The 18860-nt window shown below is 44.3% G+C and overlaps 1 protein-coding gene across 1 annotated transcript in view; it reads left to right on the top strand.

Moving 5' to 3' along the window:
• The window catches only part of TJP2 (tight junction protein 2), a 121599-nt gene that overhangs the window by 7288 nt on the left and 95451 nt on the right, over positions 1-18860 (top strand). The window contains exon 2 of the mRNA XM_066604196.1: positions 15860-15974. The gene's annotated coding sequence lies outside the window, so the exon portion shown is untranslated. The remainder of the gene's footprint in view (positions 1-15859; positions 15975-18860) is intronic.

Below are 18860 nucleotides of genomic sequence, written 5' to 3'. Positions count from 1 at the left end.
ATGTGCATCATCTTCCTGTCTTCTGTACATGGCCGCACATAACAGTTAGCCTCCATCACCTCTCTGAGCCGCCTCCAGCGGCTATTATAGTGGCTATTATATTCAATTGTATGTGTGTCCAAGGAGGCAGAAACAATAGAACGCATTGAAGGTGCACAGGCGAGCCGCCATAAGCATCTTCTGGGGTCCCTCTGCACCCTGGCCCAGCCCGCCCCTGCACAGTATAGCCCGACTCCATCCCTTGTTTCCTGCAGAAGAACCATACAGCTTGATGAAGATTGATAGGACTGCTCTGCTAGAAGGATGAGCAGCAGCAGCAGTGGGGAGGCTTAGGGGTCCGGTTGCAACTGTGACCCCTGGGACCCTTATAGCTATGCAAATCACATGCTGTTGCTAGGCGTTTTATCGTTCAAGACCCTCGATGACTCTAATGTCACTCATGCCCACGGGTGTATGCGTAAAATTCTGCGGGTCTACCCGCAGTGTTTCACCGATTTTGTAATCATCAGTGCTGCCGACAGGAACCACGTATGGCTATGAGTACACTACAGCGTGACTTTAAAAAAAAAAATCCCCCTCTCTGTTTGATAGCAGGGTTGCATAAGAACAGCGTTTCATACGCAGCCTGTACAAATGCATAGGACTCACTGCGTGGTACGCAGCGAAATACAGAATGCTGCAATCTATTTCTCGTCCCTATCGATGCGCAGTGTCTACACGCATATATGCATGGATTAATGACAGCTATTGACTTTCATTGACTCCATTCACAGAGTATCACACGGCCGTGCAGCACACATGTAATACGCGGTTAAAACATGGTCGTCAATATGAGCCCTAAAGGCGAGCTCCCTCCATGTTTTTCGGTTTTGCACTGCTTCTTTCAGTTGTGTGATATCCATGCCAGTATCAGCTCTGACAGTATCGGCCATCGTGTCCTTTGGCGGCCGGGTCTTCTGTTGCCACTGATCTGTCCAAGCATTATAGATTTTTCTAGTGACTCTGCTTGCATTATATGGCCAAAATACGTGAGCCCAGTCATCTTGCTCTCCCGTCATAACTTGTGGACTGTGGTGAGCCCCACTGATCCCGAGAACAGGAGTTCAGAGCGCCCCGCAATGGAGAGAGTGGTGGTTACACATACGCACGGTCGCTCGATTCTTTTAAATTGGACCACCAGAGATTACGGAATTCAAGCAATTTCACTGAAACTAACAGAGCGTCAGTATGTATGTGCGATTACCGCTGCCGGCATTGCAGTATGCTCTGACAGCTTTTCCAGTGAAATAGGAGAAACAATTAGCTGACAAATGAGCAAATCTTGCTTCTTGGCTAATTGTATCTTTTATGGAAACATAGAATGCTCAGTTGTCGGCAGCACATCTTCCTGTGTAAGGCCCAATGTCTACGGGGGAAAATAGTTTTATTAAATCCGCGCAGGTCTCCCGCTCGTGTTATCTGCGCCCACAGGGAATCATTGGGCACCCGCAGGTAATTAAATACCTTCGGATGTCATTTTTCCCTGGTGCGCGGATCACACGCGCAGGAAAGTGCCCGCAGCATGCTCCATTTTGTGCAGGTTTCCTGCATGAATGGCTTTCATGGCTTCTATTGAAGCCAATGGAAGCAGTCCAGATCCGCGGCACGGACGCAGTAAAGCAGGAGCTTGGGAAAAAAAAGAAAGACGGCACATGCGCCCGGCACCCAGAGCGCATCCGCCGGGCAAAAGAAAGATCTATCCGCGACGGAGGAGAGCCCCGCAGCGTCCGCACAGGTGAGTATAATGTATTTTTTGGCCTCATGTCTCCTGGCTGGGTCGAATCCGCTGCAGGATTCTGCACGTGGAAACCATGCGGGCCCGTGGACATGAGGCCTAAGGCCTCATGTTCATGGCACGCATGGATTCTGAGAGCAGAATCTTGCACAGAATCCGCCCGTGCCCGCAGCCATGGACAGTTTTCTTACCTGTCCGGATGCGCTGCGGGTCTCATGCGCCCTGGCCGGATCTTCTTTCTTTTGCACGACGGATGCGTGCTGGTGCGCACCGCGCATGGGCTGTATTTTTTTCTTTTTAAATCTCCTGCTTTCCCACGGATCCGCAGCACGTCCACAGTGTCCGTGCGGGAATCTGCAGAAAATTGAGCATGCTGCGATTTTCTTTCCCTGCGCGTGTGATCCGCACGTCGTCTGCATGCTTTTAATTGTTTTGCAGATGCTAATGCATCCCTATGGGTGGCTTGAATTGGGGATCTCCCGCACGGGTTCCGCAAATCAAATCCGCCCGTTGACATTGGGCTGAAATGGGGAGATGTGCAGGCAACAAATACAAATGTCAGGTGTATGAGGATGAACAATCTATGAACGACCATTCATCCCCTATAGAGACTGAACAGGCCTGTGTGAAGGCCCAGTAGACGAGCATCGATCTTCTTGATCAGCACTCATTTAACAAAGCAAAAGGATCTTTAAGGATGTGTTCACACTTCGCTGATTTGCTGCAGATTTTGATGCAGAATTCAATTGAAAAAGTGAAATCTACAGCAGATCTGCAACAAAATCCACAGCAAATCAGTGATGTGTGAACGCGCCTGCAGGCTGTTTTCGCCTTTTACTAAAGGCCCATTTACACGGAGCGATGATCGCTCAAAAATTGCTCAAACGACAGTTTGAGTGACAGCTTTGAGCGATCATTTTGCATAAACTATTAAGTAGCTACTCAGCTACTTCAGAGCTATTCAGCGTTCAAGTGAAGCCTTAGCTGAATGCAGTTAATATCTGGAGGGCTCTTATCTGCTTTCAGCTCCTTTGTTCTCCAACGGGAAACAATGCTTTCAGCAATACCCGTGGAGAACTCAGCATGTGGTCCTGATAAGACCACACAACAATTTTTAGGCTGGCTTGAATATAACGATCAGCTAGCAGTGCACGAAAAGTGCACGATGGCCGCACGTTTAGATGCAACGAATATTGCTCAAATGATCGCTTTTTAGCAATTTTTGAGTGATCATTGCTACGAGTAAATGGGCCTTAACTTTAGTATATCTACTATATTCTCAGGACAAATGAGATTGGGAATGTAAAGACTGACTGATTATATTCCCAGCTTCCTTTCTCAGTAAAACTCTTCTCAAACAACTATAAAACTTGTCGCCTTTGAACAGTCAAAAGCCAAGATGACTGATTCCAGCCGGACACGTGGTTCAAACTATAATGTTGCTTTTACTACCTTTTTATATTCCTATCAAAATAGTTATCATTCTTCTGCTGATCACACCCACGTGAAATATTCATACGATAGGAATAACATTTTAGGGAACAGCAAATCTCTCCGAGCCCGGATCCACGCCTCTTCTGCTTTTTTTTCATGACGCAACCCTAACAAGATTCAACAGCTCGTTCAAAAATGTATCAGCTATTGAGTGCATAAAAAACTCCATTTCTCAAATAAGTCATTTTTTATTAGAATTCTCTTTTCCAGCATAAACATTTTTGGTATATTAATAGGTTATAAAATAAATATTTGATCAGTCAGGCTCTAATCGCTAAGACCTCAACTAATGCCAAGAATGAGTTTGGTGGCGGCCAAATTGGTCAAGCTCCATGAATCAACATTTATGCTATAACGAGTGTCATGATATGATCCTTCTAAAACAAAGGGACAGACAGAAGTTAAGAGACAACTTTACCGCAGGACGCATTATGACTTCTAATGAGAAAATGATTCCAACACAACTGTTGCGCAGCTTTTTCCTATCTAGGCTGGTTTTACACAAGTATATTATGGGCACGTTTTGGGTGTCCGTAATATAGATGACCATTATAGGAGCGTATTATGGGCACATTTATATATCTGTAAGGCTGGGCTCACACGACTGTATGCAGCATAAAATTTGTGGCGTTTTACCCGCATATGTGTTTTTGCGAGTGTTCGCACTCCGTATTTTACACATGCGAAATGAACACAAGCAGGGAATGATGTTAGAAGTTGCCTAACCCCATGGAAACACCCTTCTAGCGCTCACATCATCACACAGGTGCCCTTTTCTTGTGCTTTCCTGTGTTGGTAAAAGTTGTTAGCGGCGCTCTGAGAACCATGTCTTCACTATAGGATGGTGCTTTCTTGGCTTGGCTGGTTCTTCCACTCTTGCACAGCCACGTCCGATGAATCAGAGCAATGAGATTACCCATATCAGAAGTAGCCATGGTATTATTACTACAGCCCAAATATGCACAGACAACAGCGTGGATGGGTGCGGTGGTCCCTATGGGTTGTCCTGCACTGTCTCCCTACAACTTCCTGGTTTCTTCCTTCGCATTTCTCCTACCAACATCCGTAAAAAAATGTTGCAAATACACAAAGTAATTGCAAATGTGTTGCGTTCAAAACACACCCATAGAGAAGAATAGGGCTCTTACATAATACGCAGAAAAATAGAATATGCTGCGATCTTTTTTACGCACGTAACATATGCATTAAATATACGCTAGTGTGAGTGGAACAATGAAAGGCAATGTATTTCCGTTGACGCCTTTTTGCGTGCATTATATGCAATGAAAATACAATCGTGTGAGCCTGGCCTAATACGGATGAGTGTCCCAGCCGGACCTCAGGTCTCCCAACCCAAACTCAGAGCATTAGAGTAATCCAGGATCCTCTGAGTTTGGGTCAGGATTCTCATGTTTGGGTTTAGACACTTGTTTGTATAACGGACGCATAAATACTCTGATTGGTACAGGAAAGTATTGCGCTTATAGGGGGGAGATTCACAAAGTAAAACGGAAAAGAAAAGTCAAATCTTTGCGCAACTTTACCGTGCACAAAGGTTTTGCAACTTTTTATCAGTGTACTGCTGAAACTTTTTTTTAAAAGTAGGAGTGGCCGCTCTGGACTAACAGAATGTGCGCAAATTACACCAAAAATGGACTCCAACTCATAGCTGACGTAGATTTCTGTGCAAGGACTAATCGACATGTGCGCTTCTTCATAAATTAGGCGCATTGTACATTGGCTGGGATAATATTAAGACCATCGTTTGTCCACAAATCCCTCATAGTGGCTACGGCTTTACGGGTTCTACTAGTACAATGCTGTGGATAGCTACCTGCATCCTGTTAATACAATACTCCCTTGTTGCATCATGGTAACCTGCGCCAGTATTGCATCGACGGAATAGAAACTGCCAGAAAGTCTACTTGGAATTGCCAGCTGGATAAAAGAAAGATTAATGAGTTTTAGATACCTTAATGCAGTTATTATAGGGGCCGCCCTAGTGGTGCTGTCAATAGTCTGATTATGCACTTAGTGTAAGAGGAAAATATAGCATTCTACACAGCAGATTATCAGATTATATGAGAGGGCTATGGCTTTATCATGCTGTCAATAAGCAGAGCGCCGGTTGTGCCTTTCTAAAGTGGATGCATTTTGTGTCATATCATGTTCTTCTGTCCTTTCAGTTATACTTGAAAGGAACTTTTAGTTATCTGACATGATAATCCTTTTACAGCTGTAGCAGCAAGTGAAGATTCATTACGCTGCGGCGAGAAGGATTTGGTGTCTGTTTATACGGAGACCTTGAGGCTCGTCTTCCACAATTTCTGGCACTGCACCTATGATCAATACAAAAATGTCGACTGCACATTCTTAAAATGGAAATTATATAATAATATAGAGTTATTTTTCGTCAAATAAACATATATGGAGCATATAAGGGCAGATAACAAAATACTGTATTATTATTGAAATATTTGTAAATATCAATTACAGTTACCAAATACACTTTATATTATTATACAAATACACATTTTGCCCAAAAGGGCATCAGTTTTCTTTATTCTACAAATATAGACATCTGTTCCACCAACTTTTGTGAATGCTCACCTGGTAAGACCTCATGGCCACGGTCGGGTCGCATTCCGACTGTGAAATATCGCAGTGGTATCAGACCCGCGTGCCCCCCAGAGACGCTATACTTACCTGTCCGGATCCTCCGCAAGCATGTGCAGTGCAGCGCATTACACGCCGGGGCCGGGCTGTGATACGGATTCTCGCGGTGCTCACTATGGAAGCATCGCTGGACGGACGGCTTCCATTGATTGCATTGGAAGCCGTCTGTGCGATTTTCCACACGAAATAGAACATGCTGTGATTGTCCCCTGCGAGCAGAAAATCGCAGTTGATCGTTTAACACAGCATGTCTATGGATGGACATTGCTGCATTATTTGGGGTGGGTGTCTGATTACGAATTCGACAGCGATAATCTGGCCATGGGCATTAGCCCTAAGGCCGTCATTGTAGATCCAACATCCAGTTGTGGATTATTACATGCCTTTATATGCTGTAGGTTCTCTACTGATACAGAACCCAAAATCCCACAAAATAACACCAGCACCAATGCTCTATACACTTGGTCCACAAATGTCTGTGCTGCTTAAAACGTTTAGCACCTGCAACCCTATATATAACTAGGGTTTAACCGACCAAAAAAACAAGTATCTTGATCGCTCTTAAGGACCTTTCACACCGGACGGAGTTTTCCACAATAGCATTGCAGATTTTGATGTGGAATTGCCGGCAGGATTCTACTATTTTCAATTATGCACCAAAATACATGTTAGCAGTGCGTATTTTGGGACTGAATATCCTGCATATTGTCCTGTGTGAATATTCCATTCTGGGTGAAAAGCCCCTTAGACCAGATTCACACAGATGTATTTGTGCGTGTATTGGAAACGTGCAGAATGTATGAGAGCAATACGCAGAGAATAGAACCCATTGATTTCAATGGGTTCGTTCACATTTCTGTATTCTGCGCACGCATTTCAGTTGTGTGAAAAACCAAATCAGCATGCTTTATTTTTATGCGTATTTGAGCACCCAAAGTCACCGTAGAAGTCAATGGGGGGAGTGCAAATGCGTGTGCAATATGTAAGGTGAGGCGTTATATGTGATTCTGCTGGAAAAACATCACTTCTGAAAATCATTAGATGAATTAGCCACTTCAATCACTGTGTCTGTTCGCTGCGCGCAAATAAACATGCTCTGTGGGCAGAAAAAGTACAGTAAAATACGACGATACGCACACAAAAAAGTCTTATTCAGGGCACAAAAAAGTTGAGCTGGGGCACGGACAAATGCGCATGTGAAGGGGGCCTTAGACCTACTGCTTTAGTGATCCTGTAGAGCCGTCATACCAGATGCAGTGACGTCACTGAAACTCATGGACTATTGGCAAAAGTCAGTAGATGTGTGCTCTTGGCCAGAACACGCCACAGTCTACATCTTACCGATCATTTAGATGCTACATTTGGCTATATAACTGATGGGGCAGCAAGAATACCACTCAGTTTTTCATATTACCATCCACATGAGTACTAGTGAACCTTAGGCCAGATGCACATGGCTGTAACTACGAGTTGCGCCCAAGGTACTCGCATCGGACAGTACATGGACACCCGTCACTGTGCTGCCAGATGTACATGGAGGAGTACGATGCTCATTCTGGGGCACTGCATCTCCTATTTCTCATCCTTGAAATTGACAGGAATAGGACATGACCTGAGTTTTTGTACAATAAACATCCATGGGCATAGCTTCATAGGCCCTAATGGGGCTGTGGGCTGTCTATGGAATTACACAGATAGCACACGGCCCGAAAATATGCCAATGTGCACCAAGCCTTAGGTCGAATGCACACGGCCAGGTTGGATTTGGCATGCAGGATCCGGCAGCACAATCCAACCCTGTGCCCGGCCTGGGACCCCTGCAAACCTGTCTGAATTCTTGTTATCGGTGCTGCAGATGTGCCCGCCGGTGCATATACGCAGTACAGATAATGCCGCACCGTTGCTAGGCGATGACTCGGATCCCGCTGGCTTTCCGCAGTGATGATTTCAGAAGGTCCGCGGGTCGGACGGCTTCCATTGACTTCAATAGAAGCTGTCTGCATGGAATCCGGCTCAAAAGAGAATATGCTGCGATTTTCCTCCAGCGAGCGGAAAAATCGCAATTGATTTCCGCTCGTGGGCATGGAAACCCGCTTTTACATTGCATGCTTATGGCAGGTATTTGCTGCAGAATCTGGAGGCGGATGCTCGCTCCAGATTCCGCAATGCGAATCTATCCGTGTACATTGGGCCTTCTACTCATACAGAGCCAAAGCACTTGGACTAATTATGGCATCCCCCCCTTCCGAGTAAGCTCACCTCACTTTTCTCGTGCATACCTATACGTAGGAATGGTTATTGTAGGAAAAGTTAATGCTTTGGAGAGTGAAGTCTCTACAGTATTAGGGCTTATTCAGACAACCATATCTCGGCTGGGTTTTCACGCCCGGCCGATATACGGCATCCCTCTCTGCAGGGGGAGGAGGCTGGAAGAGCCGGGAGCAGTGCTCTGAGCTCCCACCCCCTCTCCACTATTTGCAATGAGAGGGGGCAGGACTTAGCTCCGCGCCATCCCATTGCGAATAGTGGCAAGGGGTGGGAGCTCAGTGCACTGCTTCCGGCTCTTCCAGCCTCCTCCCCCTGCAGAGAGGAAAAGCGTATAATGGCCAGGCGTGAAAACCCGGCTGATATACAGTCGTCTGAAGCCGCCCTTACATATAGGTGGAGTGTCATTTTTATCCCTCGTGTCATGGTCTAGTAGTGCTAAAACAATGTTTTTATTCCCAATGATTTGGGTTAATTTTCCATAACCAGAAAACTCTTTTTATACTTTAAGATTCTGATCGAGGCTTAGTACTTGACAACATTGCAAATTAGGTTCATTTGTCAAATTTACAAACTTTCAGCTGTTTGAAATTTAGAACAGTTTCTCTCCTTCAAAAACAGAGTAGAGCGACAGAAACCCTGAACTAACCCTAAACTATCTCAGGTATGAAAGCAGGCTGATTTAGACAAATATCAGTATTTGTTTCTGGATCAGAATGATACATTGTTTCTTTTTCACTATCAGTTACAATATTTGTGAAGTGCTCTTTTGCCAGATACATTGCACTTGGTAAATTGCTGACCTAAAAGATTTATCTGGGGATTAGTGAATCGGAGTTCTAGTCTGTCCGTAGAGGCTTACAACATGATTGTAACTGCAGAGATTTTTTTCATTACGGCTTTATTCAAAGACCGCTGGAATTATATAAGAGTGACGTTACCCACAACCTACCTAATGCTTGGGTTTGATGTCTGCTATCTGTTTGGAGCCGCAGCATTACAACCAGATTTTCCTATCATGTATGGCGCTGCTGTTAAATGACAAGGTCAAATAACAGCTGGAAGAGGAAAGGTTAGACCGCCGCTGGATGCAAGGTGGTGGTGCCACAGGCAGCATGAGGTACAAGAAATACTTCACTATTCTGGAGGCTGCCATTGGCATCACCCCGCTGAATAAGAGAGAACTTCTACCAGAGGGAAGACATGCCAACCTGTGGCAGTTTTCAGGGTAAGATAATTGTGGCAGAACTACTCCCTTGTATATTTAACCATTCATTCTGTTTACCATCAAGATCCCTCACTTCTTTCCATGTGTTTATATAACTGTGTAAGTAGCAGCTTCAGCATACCTTGTCTGTAAATATTGCCTCATTCCTCATAACTATTCCTTCAACTACAAAAGTAGGTTGTGGAAGTTTTCTTCTATTAAGGGCTAATGCCCACGGACGGATTTCCGCGGCGGAAATGTTCTATTGAACCCAATAGCTTTTCTGCCTGTCAGTGCTCACATGTATGAGTCTGCCGCGGACTGACGCTGTGGGAAAAAAATTGCGGCATGTTCCATTTCACCGTGTTTTTCCGCAGTGGAGGTCTCCATTAATATAGTATTAATGGAGACTGCAGAAAAACACGTTTTTTTCTGTGATCACCAGCGGGGACTTTTTGTTTACAATTGCGGTACTCCCGTGGCGTAAATCCGCAGGCATATCCCGCTCCGTCCGTGAGCATGAGTCCTAAATCCTTTGGTATCGTGTGAAATCACCCTATTTTATGATTTAAGGAACAGGAATGCCCAACCTGCAGGCCAGGGGCCACGTGCAGCCTACAATTGCATTCTCTGGGGCTCCCAACCATTAGGCTGGCGCGGTTGTTGTGGGACTGGAGTACTTTGTGGCTGGTTCTGTTATAGGCAGAGTTGTCGAAGGCTTGATTCCTATTATGATGTGGTCTGTTGGGGTTTTGCCAGCCTTCCAGCAAGAATAGCGATGTTATCCTTTTCGTCAAGCTTGATGGAACCCCCCAAATGCAACCACCCGTGCAGTATTAACCCTTTCATGAGCAGTTCTGGTATTCCCAATTTCCAAAAACATCAGAACTTTTTTATTTTTCGGGCAACGTATCTACATGAGGGCATGTTTTTTGTGAGACGAGTTCTTTTTCAATAGTACCATTTAATCTACCTTATAATGTATTGGAAGACTTTTACAAATTTCTGAGTGGTGTGAAATGCGGAAAAATATCAGAATTGCACCATTTGGGGTTGGGGTGTATTTTTTACAGGGTTCATAGTGTAGCAAAACTGACATGTCGTTATTCTGTGGGACAGTATGATTGCAGGGATACCAAATTTATATAGTTTATATAAGTATAGTGATACTTTAAAAAATATATTTTTTTTCCTTAAGAAGTGCTTTCTGTTGCCATATTTTAACACCCATAACAAATAATGTGATATTTTAATAATTTTTTTTCTTATGTGATGACTGGGAAAACTTTCAATATTTTTTTTTATACTGATTTTTTTAAAAAATCTGTATTTTACAACGGGGACTTGAATTTGCAAATGTTTGATTGGTTATATAGTATAATGCAATACTATGGTATTATGTTATGCTATATTTAAACAGGCTGCCTATTAAACATCCCTAATAGGCAAACGATCATGGCAGCCCTGGGGGCTTCAGAAGGCCTCAGGCTGCCATGACACCCAGATAACACCCCTGTGATCTTATGCAGAGGAAACCATTTAGGATATTTAAATCCTGATTGATCGTGACCAGAGATGAGCGAACGTGCTTGTTTAGAGCAATTACTCGAATGAGTATCGCTTTTTTCGAGTAACTGCCTACTCGGGCGAAAAGACTTAGGGGGCGCCGAGGGGTGGCGGGGTGGAGCGGGGGGTAGCAGGGCGGAATAGGGGGAGCTCTCTCGAATCTTTTCGCCCAATAAGGCAGTTACTCGAAAAAAGCGCTACTCGTTCGAGTAATTGCTATAAACGAGCACATTCGCTCATCTCTAATCGGGACACTTGAATGCCTGTGCCAGAACTGACAGTGGCATTTAAAGGGTTAACAGCTGCGATCATCAGCGTTATTTCCAATCATGTCTGTCGCGGGCAGTTGTCAGCTGTAAAAAAAAAAACAGCCGATACCCGCCATGTGTAAAGCAGGTTCAGCTCCCATGCCCACTCCCTATACAGCCTAACTACACAGGGTATATGCAGTTAGGTCTTATATAGCCGTATGTGTGATGGGAAGGGGTTATCTAATTTAATATTAATAACACTTAATTGTTGTATAAATGGAAAGTTCTACAACTTTCTAATACATTTTATTTACTATTTTCAAGATATTTGTTTGCTGCATGAGACCGCTACCTTATCTCAGTTGCGGAGTGGATACAAACTGCACAAATCTATGGCAGTTTGCGGTAATGCATCAGTCTGGAGTCCAGACTGTCCAGGCTCAGTGACATTCGCACTTGCTGCATGCCGCCAATCCCCATGCACTATCTTCGAATTTATGCGTGTGGAATACGCAACAAGATAGAGCATGCTGCGATTTTTTTTTGCGCTTGAGTAATAGACACATGAAAAAAAACGCAGGTGTGAGTGGCCGAGTTGAGTTGAAATCAATGGACCATTGGCATCGCGTATGGGAAAAATTGCGCAGGTTACGTGCAATGACAATACACTCTTTTAAGAGTGGCCCAACTCACAGGGCATTTTTAGGCTAGATACAATGGTATTCATTTCTTGGCTGAAAACAGGCCTACCAGCTGTATGTTGGGTTTGCAGCCTATTAATGTACAAAACAGTAATCTCATTCACTGACAGCAAACTGATATCTTGAAAATGATTGTGTTGTGTAACTCTTCATTTATACAATTACAATAGTAGAAGGAGACATTCGCTCACTCAGCATCCCCGAAACAATCCGATGTTTGAATTCTGTGCACGGATGAATACAGAGCAAGGCCCAATCAATATAACCAAAGGGGGGCGAATATCCAGCAGCAGGAACAAGCAGGGTAGTTAACCCCTTGGCGGCATCTGATGTAACGGTACATCGGATGTGCGTGGCATAGGCGGCAGGTGTTGGCTGTCTTTGACTGCTGTCCTTTTAGGTGCTGTTGTCATTTCTGATAGCAAGATTTAAATGTCCTGACAGAAGGCGGGCACTTCCTTAGTTATCCAAACCAGCAACGGACTGGTGTGCCTAGGGCCCATCTGTAAATATATTCCAAGAGCCCACTGTACAGATACAGGCAAATATTATGTGATCCCAAATTCCTCGATGCTGCATACACCATATACAGGTAAAGTCCCCTGGTGCAAGCACCAAGTTGGGACAGACTACCTAGGGTGATATCACATCATGATGTTTTCTTGGTAGACTGTTTTTGTGGGGTGGTTTGCCATTGCCTTCCTCAGTCATCTTTACACCCCAGCAAGCTGGGTACTCATTTTACTGACTTTGGAAGGATGGAAGGTTCAGTCAACCTTGAGCCGGCTACCTGAACCCGCAACCTTCAGGTCGTGAGCAAGAGCTTAGGACCGCATTCTGCTGCCCTAACAATCTGCACCAAAAGAGGCCCTATACACCATATACTTCAATGAAAACGTGGCTCTGTTTGTGTGTGGACCTGTCTCTACTGAAGTATATGGAGAATGGCAGGGATTGCTGGACCCTTGATCACCGGATAGGTGACGATCCCAGAGGTGGTATGCCATATCCTGTAAAGCGTGAGATCACAGCCTGCGTGAACTGCACCATCATACAGTCTTATCATAAATCAGCACAGCTTTCAAATGTATTATTAATGGCAATGCGATTTTGCAGGTAAACAGCAGTTTTATTGGCAAATTCGTGCTGCCATTAACGGCGCCAATTTGCAATAAAAAATGGTAGCAATAGAAACTGTTAAGCACTTGTGACAGGGTTAATAGGCAACATAAAAAATCACTATATACAGCAATACTGAAATATTGCAGTATATAGTACAGGCGATCAAATCATCGCAAATTCAAGTCCCCTATGGGGACTGAATAAAAAAATGGAGAAAAAAAAAAAGGTTGAATAAATTTTTTTTAAACAGTAAAAAGATAAAAACATTACAAAGAACTAAACTACAAAGAGTCCGCACTATAAAAATATCACAGTAGGTGTCTTGGATAGTGAACACAGTAAGAAAAAAAATGTGCAGAGTGATAGAATTGCAGGTTTTGTTGTGTTACCCCCACTCCCCCCCAAAAAAATGAATGAAAAAAGTGATCAAAAAGTAGTCCAAAAATGTGCTTTCCCCCATTGCTTATTTTACTGCACTATGAAAACTATAAAAACTAAACTCCTCAAAAAATGGTGCACCCGCATTTTTCATTTCACCCCAGTTGAAAGGTTTTTTAGTAGAGATGAGCGAGCATACTCGATAAAGCAAACTACTCGAGCGAGTAGTGCCTTATTCGAGTACCTGCCTGCTTGTCTCTAAAGATTCAGATGCTGGCAGGGGGCGGGAAGCAGCGGGGAGGAACGGAGGGGAGATCTCTCTCTCTCCCTCTCTCCTCCCTGCTCCCCCCTGCTCACCTCCGCAACTCACCTGTCACCCGCGCCGGCAGCCGAATCTTTAGAGACGAGCGGGCAGGTACTCGAATAAGGTACTACTCGAGCAAGTAGTGCCTTGTTCGAGTACCTGCCCGCTCGTCTCTAAAGATTCGGGTGTTGGCAGGGGTCGGGGAGTGGTGGGGGGAGAGCGGGGAGGAACGGAGGGAGATCTCTCTCCCCCCCCCCCCCCCCCCGCTCCCCTCTGCTCACCACTGCAACTCACCTCTCACCCGCGTCGGCAGCCGAATCTTTAGAGACGAGCGGGCAGGTACTCGAATAAGGCACTACTCGCTCGAGTAGTTTGCCTTATTAAGTATGCTCGCTCATCTCTATTTTTTAGTACATTTGATGGTGCATTAAAAGTACGACTCGCTCCTCAAAACACAAGCTCTCTTATAGCTATGTCAATGGAAAAATAAAAACGCTATGGCTCTTGGAAGGTGGGGATGAAAAAGCAAAAGTAAAAACAAACAATTTTTCTCTGGTCTTGAAGGGGTAAAAGTATTTTAAAGCAAGTTCTATTATGCTCCATGTTGGATTTTAAAGTGTCCCTGACTTTTCAGACAACTTTTGATCATCTAATAGCCTGTGTGTTTTTGTGTAAATCAATTTTGTAATATACTTTAAAATTTACCACTGTAAATCAAGACTGAAGTGCAGCCCCTCTGTAATCCACTGCTTGTTGTTAGGCGTTTAGCTTTCCTAGCAGCTGAGACATTATTACATTTTAAGCATACTTAGGGGGGGAAAACATAGAAACCATGACTGGGGAGAGGCGGAATACAGGCAACAGTGGGAGAAATAGAGCTGACAGCAGTCAGTGCCTAATACTACAGTCATGGTTTTTATGTTTTCTATGCCTTGAGCATGCTCAGAATTCAATGAGAAATATGCCTAAGGGCTCCTGTCCACAGGCAAATTTTCACTGCGTTCCCAGTGGCGATAATCCGATTCTCCGCTCATGGACAGCAAATCCATGAGCACCGCGGATATCCATCAGCTGGCTACTGCTCCCCGGCAGCGGCTCCCGCGGCGGATATCGCAACGCCCGTAGACAGGCAGCCTTAGGACACCGTCTTAGCTCCTGGGGAGGGGTTGTCTTCGTAGGCTCAGCTTCCCTGCACTAACACACCTCTTAGATCTGCAGTCAGTGTGTACACAATCTGTGTGTCTCCTAACCTGTTAGGTGCACTTATTTTTATGCAGTAAGCACTATACGAATGTTGTTGACCAAGCACACATAGAAGACCTAGTAAAAAAGCTAACCAAAGGGCAATCCAATAAGAATTATGCTGCTTTGCCCACAGCAACCTGGAGACATATATAATGCCCACAACATAAGGATAAGTTGCACACAACAGGGTATGTAAATCTAACATCAGGAGAGGCAGAGATTGTTTACACACTGAGTGCAGATCTGAGAGCTGTGTGAGTGCAGAGAAGCTGATCCTATGAAGAGGTCCTAGAGAAGCTGAATGCCTAATGACAAGCAGTGGATTGCAGAGGGGCTGCACTTCAGTCTTGATTTACAGTGGAAATTTTCTTTCTCTAAAAGTATATTACAAGATTAATGAGACACACACAGGCTATTAGATAAGCATAAGAGGTCTGAAAAGTTACGTATGCTTTGATAAAAGACGTTTTATCTGCCCTAGCTTGCTCCAGCTTCTGGATATTCTCCTCCTTTTATATATTAAGCTTTATTAATATAAAACTGGAAATCCCTTTAGGGAAATACATGACCTGTTTGGGCTCCTTGCCAACTGGAATGGGAAATAATGAATTGGAATGAAATAATATAGATTAGTAACGTGAATGAAAAATTGTTGAAAAATCTATGAGATTTCTACATCACTTTTCTGATGTGTTTTCAATTGACCTTAATGTAACTGATCTGTCAGAATTAGATTTCCGTTCCACTCCGTAAAAGCTAGCAATGTGCACTTTGGCATCAATTTCAAAAGGAAAGATAACTCTAACGTGACAAGGGATCCATCAGAGAGCTGATATTTTTGTACCTTTATAAATAGACCCTTTTCTCTTGTTGCAGGCAAACGTGCACGGTTTTACCTAGTGCATGCGAGTGGTACGCCAACCCCCACTGGAACCCTCCACCAAAGAAGAACAAAAGGCACAAGTTATTACGCAGTAGATCACTCCACCAGGTATGTCACAGTTGATGCATAGTGGTGAAGGTGGTAGAATAATGCTGTTATTACATGTATCTAAAAAGTTACCTCCCCGGAATCAGAGAAAAGAATACTAACGTACAAAAACCACCCGGGGGTGTGATGTACTTAAAGCGTACCTGTCATTTTGTAATATCAGTATCCCCGCTAACTCTGTTACCGTTTTTACTTTTCATTCTCACCTCCATTCCACCGGTCAGGCTCTTCTATGAATCCGTCCCCACGATCACTGTCAGTGGGCGATGTCGGACTCCATTAACAGACTGATGTCACTGATTGACAGCGAGCTATGCAGCTGTCCCCGCAGGCTTTACACTGTCTATTAACCCTTTCTAATCCAGTTTTGTATTCAGGGTTTCCTAAAAGACTCTCTCTTTTTGCTGTTATACAACGGTGCCATCTGCTGGCTAAAGCCAGTGTGTGCGCGCCAGAGAGGCTCCGACAGCGGAGTGGCTGGCAATAGACGGTGAGAATACCCTGTCGGACGTCTTCTGACATTGGAGCTGTACAAGCTTCAATCAGAATGTAGGAAGACGTCAGACAGTGGATTGGAAAGGTTTAAAGGGCCCTTTTATGTGGAACGATTATCATTCAAATAATTGTTCAGTGTAAACATGGCTGAGGATTGAATGATAATTCATTTACTTATCGTTTGTCGTTCATGTTATGCAGGCATAAAGACATCATTTGTTTCACAGTCATTGTGTGTAGCAGGCGATCGTTCAGTCATTCACAAACCATTCCCAGACAGACCAACAATGGACTGAATGAGCTGACGAAAATTAAAAAAAAAAAAAATGTAAACGATTATCTGCACGTGTAAAGGGACGTCGTTGGAAAGGAAACTACTCATTCATTCGTTCTAACAATTAGCTGCTCTTTGTAAAGGGACCCTTCGGCCCCATTCTCACAAGCAAATGCGTTTTTACAAGCGCATGAGCGTAGCGTCTTTGCCGAACGAACGTTTCTGCTCTTTGATGCAATGTTTCACTTATTTCCTAGTGTATTGCACGTGCATTTGTGCCGCTCTCATTGACTTCTATAGGGACCTTTAGTGCGCAAATACCCAGGAAAATAGAGTATGCTGCTTTTTCTTTGCACAAACGAAATGTGCAGAAAATACACGCCTGTGAATGAACCCACTGAAACCAATGGGTTCTATTCTGTGCATTATGCACACAACTGCGCCCGTGTGACGCCAGCCCTAAGGGCAGTTCTAGATGGCCATATGCGCAACAATGGTCGCCGGTATGGAGCATAGTTGCACATGAACGAGGGATTTTTCTTCCTCGCTGTTCAAACTTCGCACCATAGCACATAAGTTTGAAAATAACAATGGGCGAGAATCCCAAAAGTGAAAACAAAACCACCAAAATCAATGGATTCGTTTTGGTTCGTTATGCAGCCGTGATTATCAGGAGAAAAACACGTTCATCTGTTTAAGGGCTCTTTCCCACAAGCATATATCGGCCCGCCATTTTCACGGTTGGCCGATATATGCTGTGATCTGATGCATTGGATTCCAACGCATCAGATCACATGGGCATATTACTGAGATGTAAAAGCGCCCGACCAAGCCAATATAGCGCCGGGTGTTTTTACCTCGGGCCCAAAAGATAGTCCTGGAACTATCTTTTGAGCCGGAATACATCCTATGGGAGCCCATAGCAGCGGCTGGAGGTGGGAGGGAGTTTAGCAGTGTGGCTGCTAAACTCCCTCCCTCTGCTCTCCTTCCCCTGTGCAGGCTCACCTCTGCTGTCCAAATTAGTATTAACGGAAACTACAGGACATCCCACAAAAAATGAGCCATCGCTGAACTACGTCGATGGAAAACTAAAAAAGTTATTGTGCGCACAAGATGACCGCAAATAATAATGGAACAAAATTTAATGTCTGAAAAAAAAAAAAATAGTAGTATGGTAAAAAAAAAAAAAAACTATACAAGTTTGGTATCGTAGTAATTGTACCGACCCATAGAATAAGGTTATCATGTCGTTTTTGTTGCAGTTTGAGCGCCGTAGAAACAAGACGCACTGAAAGATGGCAGAATGTCGGTTTTTTTTTTCATTTTACTCCACAAGTTTTTCAGTACATTGTATGGTACATTAAATAGCACCATTGAAAAATACAGCTTGGCCCACAAAAAACAAGCCCTCATACAGCGACGTCGATGGATAAATAAAGGAGTTATGATTTTTTTAAGGGGTGGGGGGAAATTGAAAATGGGAAAAAAAAAGAAACACATTATTCACTGAAAGAGCCAAAAATACAATACCTGAAGGTCTGCAAAGCAGGCACGATCGCCATAAGGCAGGCACAATCGCCACCGGCACAATCGCCGTAGGGCAGGCGCAATGGCCTTAAGCCCTGAAGATATGCAGTTAGCCAGACAATAATGTGGAGGAGCAGCTTGTTCCTGGCAGGCTAATATGCAGTCACCTACTCCACCCAGCCCGGATTGGGGAGGAGTGACTGCATACACTAATAGCCTGCACATGTGAACGATACCAAAGATGTCAGCCATAGATGGGTGGTGACCCACCATACAGGATATCAACCCTGGCTGATATAACAGCGGGTTGCCCTGTATCTCTAAAGTGGGCCACACTGGCTGACATCTTGGGCTCCCCCACCATCTAGCAAACTACATACAAAAATACTAATGCATACTAATAAAAAGGGCCGCATCATGAAGGCGTTAACCCTTTCCAATCCAATTTGTATCCTGGTTTTCCTAGGGGCTTACTCTTTTTCTGCTGCTATACAATGGCGCTACGTTGGATAGGCTCCGACAGCAGAGAGGCTGGCCATATACAGTAAGAGAACCCCGACGGACGTCTTCCAACATCAGAGCTGTACAGC

Source organism: Eleutherodactylus coqui, chromosome 5 (assembly GCF_035609145.1).
Source record: "Eleutherodactylus coqui strain aEleCoq1 chromosome 5, aEleCoq1.hap1, whole genome shotgun sequence".
Lineage (NCBI taxonomy): Eukaryota > Metazoa > Chordata > Amphibia > Anura > Eleutherodactylidae > Eleutherodactylus > Eleutherodactylus coqui.
Note: the sequence above shows the minus strand (reverse complement) of the source record. Positions and strands in the feature narration are given on the sequence as shown.